This window comes from Lagopus leucura, unplaced genomic scaffold (genome assembly GCF_019238085.1).
Source record: "Lagopus leucura isolate 7727_CA_CO unplaced genomic scaffold, USGS_WTPT01 Super-Scaffold_73, whole genome shotgun sequence".
NCBI lineage: Eukaryota > Metazoa > Chordata > Aves > Galliformes > Phasianidae > Lagopus > Lagopus leucura.
The window spans coordinates 64153259-64162719 of NW_024962252.1; the positions used below are offsets into that span (position 1 = coordinate 64153259).

Here is a 9461-nt window from a genome sequence, read left to right on the forward strand (position 1 = left end):
CGGGAGAGAGTTTTAGCAGAAATTTATGCTGTTGCAGTGAAATGTAACTTAAAGGGGAGAGCCTCAAAAAGGTACAGTGACCTCAGCAGAAAAAGTATATGAAATGTTGGGTTGTGTATAAGGATGATAGCAGAACAAAACAAAATTGAGAAGTTGTGTTTGACTTTGATAGATCACAGTATTTAGCGAAGCCTTGCAAAAGTGATAGTGATAGGACAAGGGGGAATGGTTTTAAATTAAAAAATGAAAGATTTAGATTAGATATCAGGGGGAAATCTTTCGCTGTGAGGGCAGTGAGGCCCTGGCACAAATGCCCAGAGAAGTTGTGGGTGCCCCAACCCTGAAGGTGCTTGAGGCCAAGTTGGACGGGACCCTGGCCAGCCTGAGCTGGCACAGGGCAGGAGGTTGGTACTGGGTGGGCTTTAAGACCCTTTCACCCTAAGCTGTTCTGTGATTCTATGGAAAGTAACGGAAGCACTGCAGTCGTTGGTGCCGAGTTTGAACTACAGAAAGCCAATGAGCAGAGTGTTACCTTGTTGCAAGCAAGCCTTGTTGAATTCAGCAACGATCTGGCAGGATGCGGGGATAGGGTAAGGCTCGAGAACAGTCACATGATGGCTGTAAGACTAAAAAAAATGTGCAATGTGGATGAATGCTACAGCAAATTATTTCCTGATGGTGTGCTCGGTGCTCAGCGCCCTCAGCAGTACCCCCATGTGAAATAGCGCGGGGCTTGCAGCAACCAGGGGGCACGGGGAGGAGGCCGAATGCCTCTGGGTGCGTGTAGAAGCAGCCCTTCAGCTTGCTGCAGTCGGGGCTTCGGGACACAGCCCCCATCTTCCCCCTAGTCTAATCTAACGCCCGTGCGCTGCAAAGCCGGGGCTGCCCGCGGCTCGCAGGAGGCCGGCCCGGAGGAGGGGCAGCGGGTGCCGCCGGGCGGGCCGCGCCCCGTGGCTCCGAGCCGCCGGGGGTGTGGCCGGGGCCGCCGCTTTCCGCCCCGCTCGACGCGCCCGGGGAGAGCCGCTTCGTCCCGCCGGGGGCGGGATGTGGCGGCCGCAGCCCCGTTCGGGCGGCACCGACAGGCGGCGCCGCGACGGCGGCAGCGGGAAGGAGGCGGCTGGCCCAGGTGAGCGGGGCTGCGGGGCGATACGGCGCCTGGGAGGGAGCCGGGAGGAGCCTCGTGAGCGCGACGGAGCCGTGATGGGGCCCGGGTCGTCCCGCAGCGGCTCTCTCCGCCGCCGGAGCTACGCCCGGACCCTTCGAGTGGGATCCGAAGTTTGGGTGGGTCGGGCGGCTTTGGGACGCTCGGTGCGGGCGGGCGGTGCGGAGGAATTAGATACAAAGACTTGCTTGCTTCTTAGTTTCAAGCCCGCTTTGCTTTCTTAGTTTTCAGTCCCCGGAGGTTTTGTCTTGGCGAGGGTTCTCACAGCGTTGCCTAGGAAACTTTGTTATAGTGCTGAAATAATACTTTTTTTTCCCTTCTTGCTTTAACCCTAAAATTCCTATTATTTCCCCACTGCTAGTGTGGAAGCAGTTATATTGCCACATAAATGTGTGTGATTTGTATGTGTGTGTATGTATATACATACATACATGTGTTTGTGTATATAAGTGGATGTGTATGTGTACATACATCTACATAACCATGTGCTGCGAGGGAAGTAGATGCACTCTTAGAAGTCAGCAGTCTGGTATCTCCAAACTCGGTTTAAAAAGGAAGCTGCCATTTTCATGAGAAAAAGCCAAGCTCGTGTGTCAGTCTGCATAAACGAGCACTGAATGGCTGCGGCTGGCGGGGCAGGTGAGCTGCTCTCCCTCCATCATGCAGCTGGTAGCCTGAGCAGGAATCATCTCTGACAGTGGTGCTGGTGAAGGGCTGGAGCTGTGGGTAACACGAAAAAGTAACGCGCCCTTCTCAAGAGAGTTCAGGAGGGAAGGCACAGCACGCACCAGGCACATCAGCTGCCTTTCTGGCTTTTTTGGATACGCAGTACTCGGAAGCAAAACTTCCTGCAAACACGCCAGTCATCCTTGCCAACAAATCAATGGAGAGCAGCTCATTCATGTTTGGGTAATCCACGCTAATCTCTGTGTACAACTGGTTGAGGAACTTTTTGCTGTGCTTCTGAATAGTGCTTTAAGAGCTCTGTGGTGAAGTGCCTTTATCATAAAAGCTTTTCTATGTATATTACCGAGCATATACCACCAAGTGGTGCTAGCAATTAGAGTTTTGAAAGAGATGCACAAAGTACCTTGAGGTGCATTATCTCTGTTTTTGTCCTTTTATTTTTGTTCATTTACTTGATAATTTGCAATTGGCCTTGCAATAACTCGTGAAAACGGGAGAAAAGTGCCTCTTTACTTAGTTTTGTTTAATTTCCAAGTATCTTTAGTTATCTTGTATTAGTGTTCCTTCATATTATTGCTGAAATCAAAGTTGTGGTTTCTTTTGGGAAGAGATTGACAGTGGTGTTACAGCCAAAGTTCTAGAGCATCATTTCCTATCAGTAGGATTTTTAGGCACTTTGCAAACTAAGAAGGAGGGTTTTAAAATATGTGGTCAAAAAGAAAAATAGTTGAGTTTAGAGGTTTGTGATCCCTTAGAAATGGGACCAGGGGATCTAAAGGACATGGTCTTAATATCAAATGTACAGAACGTTTGTGAGTTTCATCTGTGTGTTTTTTTTCTTGCTTCCTGGTGCTATTAAACTTATCAATTTTCTGTATGGTTCTTTTAGATCGGTCAGTGAAAATAACCTAACATACACTGTACTACTTATTTACACAGAAGCACAAAGCTCTGAAGTGTGGTTACAGGCAAGTGCTATATTGCCACTGGCTTCCTCCCTCTTTAAATTCAGATAAATCAGCCTTTGTTCTCTTCAGCAAAATGAAGTCAAAAAGTTTGGGCCTAAGACGCTGCTTCTGGAATTGTAGTGGGGTCGTGCAAGAAAGGAGGATTTATTAGCACCAGTATGAATTAATTGTAAGGAACAGAAGGACAGAAAGCACTGCAAACAATGTTTTGTACTCACAAAAGCACAGCACCCTGAAGGTTAATTCTGACTTTGTTCACAAATTAGGCACACTCGGGTAGGTGTTTTTTTTTTTTTTTTTTTTTTTTTTTTTTAACTCAGCATAACTTGGGCCTCCCGCAGCTCCTGATCCACCTGACCTCTCAATCGAGATCTACTGGAGTGTGTGGCACACCCTGAGTGCTCATCAGGAGTTATGATTCTTTCATTTCAGTGTTTGGTTTCCTTGAGCAAATGTTCTTCCCAATTGAGTGTCAAGCAGTCTGCAGCCTTTCCTGCTTTTGGACGTAATACATATTAACAACTCTTGTGACAATAGCTTTTCTTACTTCTTTTGGAGTACCAGGCACAAAGGTAAACGGGGAGGAACCTGTGGAGTTGCCGTAGAGATTTCCAAGTTCATCCTTAGCACTGTTGCGTCTCTTTCCAGAGAGCAGCCCTTTCTTGCTGTGTCACTTGGATTAGGATTGAGTGTGTGGTACTCAATCCTACTCAGTGTTCTTGGAGGAAAACTGCTGCAAAGCCCTTATGTGTGAGGGATGAATGTGTCCTTTGTGAATCAGCAGTCACACAGGAAAAACTTGGCCCTCTGGTACTGAACAAAGGCTTCTGTGCCCATGTGAAGGTCCGTAGTACCCTTGTTTGGAGGTGTTTACTTAATTCAGTGTAACGTTAACAATTTAACAGTGCAATTTGTGCTCTGTTTTATCATTGCATTAACTGCTCACCTGAAAAGTGCTTTCAGGGAGAGATGTTTCTTTACCCAGTCTCCCAATCACAGATGCTATGTAACAGGAGCTGAAATTAACTGCTGATATTCTTTGTTTGCTAAATGTGAGTTTACCATATGAAAACTGAATCAGCAGTTGTCATATTTTATTGACATATAAATGTGCAGTTATTTCCCTGTTCACTGATGCTGCAAATGTAAAATGGCTTAATGACTAATCTGAAGTCTACAGGCAGAGTGGTGAAATCATGTGCTTGCCTGAAGTACGGTTCCTTTGTTCAGCATGATTCCTTTGGTGCACGCAGAATTTGGATGCTGTCTCCCCTTTGTGTGATGTGCCACATCTGCGTGCTGTACAATAATGCAGTTTTTATCTCAGATCCTCCTTCACCTAACAGCTTCTTCCCAACACACGCATCTCTTATTATCTCAGTATGATATTTAATAATAGGAACACTGTTGTCTAATGAATCAAATTGGTGGTACTTTCTATTCTTTCCCACAACCTCACCCCCCCCCCACCTACCTTTCTTTCTGTCTTACAAATAAGTTTGTTTGATGTCAGAGTAGTTTATCTTGTTTCTTGGCTCTTTTTGCCTTCTCTCAGTACGCTTATTTGTAGCAGCACCAAGTGCAAAAACATTTGGATTTTACATTGAAAAAGCAAATACTTTCCACATAAGCAGTTGTGTAATCAGGATTAGAGATGGAAAATGCATTTTCTTGATAGTACTTATCTATCTCCCTTCTTTTCAAAGATACGTGTTACCTGCGTTTATAGATAGTATCAAACTGTACACAAGTCAGAACTGGAACTGCAGATGAGCTAAGCAAGGTGTATATGCTAAGATGATAAAATCTTCATGTAAAAGAACTGTATGAGAGAAGTGTCTGCTTCAACCTAAGAATAGAATAAATGTCATATATGTGAAATTCTCTTCCACCTTTCCCTCCTATGCACAGTGGCAGAGGAATGGGATTTAGCAGGCTCTGGCTGAGAGGTTTCTTTGTTAGGGTCATCAGGGCAGGAAACCATTATAGAGGAAAATCTCTTAGTGGAGCAACTCTGAGGCAACCTGTGGAGTGAAAAGTCAAGAGGTTGATGGTGAGTATTGTAAAACTAAGTGAAAATGGAAGGGTTGGTATCCGTGGACAAAACAGGAAATGGGAATTGCAATAATTAGATACTCTGAACTGTTCTTCAGGTCTCCGTATTAGTACAAGATGAGGCATGTGGCATTGGTGTAGCTTTTCAAAATCTTGCTAAATTCCATATAGTAATATTAATGCAAAGTAGAGTCAAATGGTAGGGTTGTTTTCAATGTGCCTGTGTATAATGAAGTTTGACAGTGGCTTCATGACCTCAGTGATTGATGGGGTGAGCAGGATAGTCCCTAGCTCAGCTCATTTAGCTGGCCCCACTTCTGGATTTATTGTTAGTCGTGCTTTGGGTCTGAAAAGTGTTTTGAGCATTCTTAGAGTCTTTTGTTTTAGTTTTGGAAGACTCTAAGGTCTCCAGAGAGCCTGGGAAGGGAAGGCCTGGGCTGCTAGGCTGAGGCGCTTCCTGTTGCAGACTGTCCGTAAAGACCTGGGGGATGTGGAGCAGTGAGCTGGACAGCTGCTTCAGAACTAGGGGTAGGCTCTTCCTGTTAATAGAAAAGTGCATTGCCCTCTGAGTCTGCACTGATGCTTTGAACTGTGATCTGTGGGAGCCAAGCTGTTGATCTGTGAGCCTTGCTCCTCTCATGAAAGTGAAGGCATGCCAGCCTCAGGAGAGTGGGACAGACAGTTGCTCAGTTTGGTGGTGTTTTGCACTGCTGTCCTGCCGGATCTCTTGCCTAGCAGAACAGTGCATTTCTGTTTGTTTAGAGCAGTGAAAATCCTGAGAAACCCTTGCTGAAACTGCATGAGAAATCTCCTGGCTGCCGTCACATGTAGTGCAGCACCAGCACAGATGTTCCTCAGTGTGGTTTTGCTCCTTCATGTCAAACTCATTAATAATCAACAGGTATTGCATTTCCTTTCCCTGGGAAATCTGAACGTGGTTGTGCTGAGACTGCTGCTGTAGTATTCACATATTTGTGGTCTGCCTGAGTCCTGTATGGACTTGGCTGGGAGAAGGGCTGCTCAGCTAATGAGCAGTGGGAAAGGCTGCTTGCAGGCTTCCTGAGCAAATGAGGACAGGAGAAGGAAAATCATCTTTGTCAGGTGGTCTCAGTTTGCTGCAAGGTGAGCAGAGGCTAACTTTCACTTCTCACTTTGTATGTGGTGAGCACTAATAGTTGCGTATCTGCTCTTTCAGCAGGAAGCTGGGGATTTTCCTGATTATGTTGCTAGTTTTGTCAATAGCAAAATTTTCTGTGAGATTGTCTGCTCTGAGACCAAGTGAAAAACCGTTTCACATCAGCTGAGAGGTGTTCTCTGTGTGTCCTTAGTACATAATTCATAAGATGCTTACTTCCTTAGAACTGTGTTCTTGGTTTTTCTTGTGTGTGGTAGGACTGTGGGTTTATAATCAGTGCTACCATTCCGGAAAAGACAATCTATGGAACTTCTCATCACTCTTTGTGAATTGTGCTGGTGTGCCTTGTTCTTGTTGGTTCCTTTTGTTATCTCTTGTGGAATGGATGGTAAGGTTCTTAATCGTTGCTGAGTACTATAGGCTGTATATATTGATGCCATTCACTTTCTGAATTGATTATTATCATTTAAAGATAACTTACCTTTGTTCTGACTCTGTGATAAATGTGCACAGCCATGTTTCTGGTGAGCATGGAGTAGCACTGGAGTCCTAGGTGAGAGCTTGGACTTCTCAAATAGGTTTGCACACACTTGTTATATGTGTGGCTGCTTTCTGTGTTGCCAGGTGTATGGGAACTGCTGAGTCACGGCCTGAACCTCTGATTGATCACCTGAGGCGAGCCATGAGTCAGCCAGAGGAGCACAGCTGAAGGCAATTCACCTGTGCTGCAGGAAGGGGTGGTGCCTGGCTCCACCTCTCCTAGACCTATTTAAGAGCTGGCTACCAGAGGGGAAGGATCTCTTCTGGAGATCACCTCTCTTGGTGTCTTCTGGTGAGCTCAGCCGAAGGGTAAGCTCTTCCACTTATTCTCTTTTGTTATCGTTGTCTACTTTGCTTAACTCTCTTGATTATAACATCTTGATATCTATTGATTATACAATTATATTGTGATTATAACATCTTGATATCTATTGATTATACACCAGGTCTTAGTGAAACTGTGTGCTTTGTGTGTTAAATTGGAAGTCTGTGACCATAGCAAATGTACAGTAGCTGTGTTTTTAATATTGAAAAGCCAGCATGAATGTTCTGTGCACTCACGTGAGAGGTGCCTCTAGCAGATGGTACCCTCTTGTCTTTCAGTTGAAAAGCAGCCTAGAAAAAGGTATCAGAATAATTTATTTTTTTTTTTTTAATAGCAAGCTGAATAATGCCTTGAGAGAAATGCTTTCCAGTGATTGTACAGCCAATAAGGAAGCCTCGGAAATAAACATTTTTGTGAAATAACTGCAGTAGATCAAAGTGACATTTAAGTGATGCTCATGAGCATCATTTAATCACCAGCTAACTACTAAAGGTCTGCTGCTTTGGAACAACAGGAGTTTTTATACTATAATGCCTTATTGTGTCTATCTTGCTTATGGCACTGACTGTCACTGAAGCCTGTGATTTCTGTGTTGTGTGTATGTATGTGTGTGTTGAGTGCTATTTTTTTATTTTTGAGAACCTATTTACTTCAAGTACTTAACTTTATTCTTAATATTGTTGATAGAAAGGCAGCTGTTTCCATGTTCCAGGATGTGCTGAAACTATTGTTTACAAACTTCCTTGTGATTTTAACTTCACTTCCTTTGTGAAGTTAGACCAGCTAAATTACATTCTTTCTGAGTTGGATGTCTCGTCATGGATTGTATGCTTGAACTTCTGTTGTATGTAGAGAACACACAGTGAAATATTGTATATATATTTAAAGCTTGGTTGTATAGTGTGAGACTGCTTGAGTTGGAGGGCTAGCAAGTCTCTGGTCCTATACGTAGCAGAGTTGGCTGAGGCTGGAGCAGGTTGCTCTGAGCTTCATCCTGCTGGGCCATGCATCACTCTGAAGGCTGCACAACTAACTTGCCGTGGTCACTTCATCCGCTCCTTGTCTTGCCTCAAGATGAAGGAGTTTTTATTCATACCCAGTATGAAGCTCTCTTCTTTCCACTTTACTCTGTTTCTTGCCTTTCCACGATATGTTGGTTTGGTTTTAACATCACTGCATGTACCTAGTAGCTTGGGAACTTTATTGCTAGAAAATGGAATCAGACTTCACTTACAATCTAATTAAAAGTTTTAGAGTAGAACACTTAGCATTCTTTTGTTTGCTTTCCTCCCTGTGGCATAAAATAGCAACTGTATTTGATGAAAATTGCTGCAAGTATATCCTTATACCCAAAGAGGGCATTCTAACCTTAAAGATGTCCTTAGTTCTGTCTTCATGATTTCTCAGTTACAGAAGTCCTTGCTTATGACTCAGACTTTAAGGTAATATAAATTTAAGACATTTCATATGTTTTTGTTCAGTAACATGCTATGACATTTTTATTGTACAGAAATGAAAATCTATGCATCTTCTCAGTATCTCTCACAGCCTTGTTGTCACCTCTGTTTTTGTAGGCTGTTCTTGCAGCTCACTCACTCATGTTTCTGCTTTCTAAGGGCTGGAGGGAGAGGATGACTTTAGGTTGCAGAGCTTTTGCAAATCACTTTAAAATCCTTTGAGTTGTCCCTCCTCTAGTCAGTAGAGGATTTAAAAGGCTTCCAGCTTAAAGGTGGAACTGTTTCACTTGGGAATTATAGGAGCCTATCAGTGAACCCATTTTTCCAATAAACTATCCTTCTGGACTGACTTGACGTGGATATTTTATAAATCTGCTCTCCTGTATCAGCTCTGTGGATTAATATAAACCCGTTGAGTTCAGAGCACAAAAATGTAGGCGAGCTCAAATTGTATTATAGGTAAGCTGAGGAGTTATTTAAATAGGATGCTTGTATTTCTTTCAAATTTGCAGTGAAAAGTTATGTTAAACCTGAGTTTTCCAATGAAATTCTCACTTAAAATAGCATAATTGGCAGGATCTGCCTTGGGGAGATCTGTGGCTCCAGTTTGAGTTTTGAGAATACTAAATGTTGTTTTTCACATCTCTAGTCTTTTTCAATAGAGAAAGGAATTCTAAAGGCACAAAGCCTTATGTGTATTTTTATAATGACTTTTTTTTCCTATTGCTCATTTAGGAATCCTGTGTAAGTCATTAGCTCTTGTGGCGTGGCTCACTTGTAGTCTGTTTTAACCACAAACCAATGCATCAGATTACTGCTGTACCTCAGGACTGGGGGGATCAAGTGTCTCTAAAAATGCCAAGCTTCTCTTGAAAGGGAGCAGCAGCAGTGCTGTCTGCTGCTTTCTAATAACAAGGATACTGTGTGCAAAAGTGCTGTGCAACAAAAGTACTTTGTGCACCGCGTGGGACTGGCCACTGCCAGTTACCTTGTGGGGGACTCCGACAACCCTAGATTCTGAATTCATCTTTTTTAAAGCTTGCAGTAGATTCAAGAAAAAGCATTGAAAATAGTTATGTGCATGACCTATGGTAAGTCTGGAAGATGATTTGAATGATATTCAAAGTTGTGT

General features: G+C 43.6%; 1 protein-coding gene across 1 annotated transcript in view; it reads left to right on the forward strand.

The window, feature by feature from the left end:
- The first annotated feature begins 1203 nt into the window (after positions 1-1203).
- Positions 1204-9461, forward strand: part of DISC1 (DISC1 scaffold protein) — a 249596-nt gene continuing 241338 nt past the window's right edge. The window contains exon 1 of the mRNA XM_042884448.1: positions 1204-1281. The gene's annotated coding sequence lies outside the window, so the exon portion shown is untranslated. The remainder of the gene's footprint in view (positions 1282-9461) is intronic.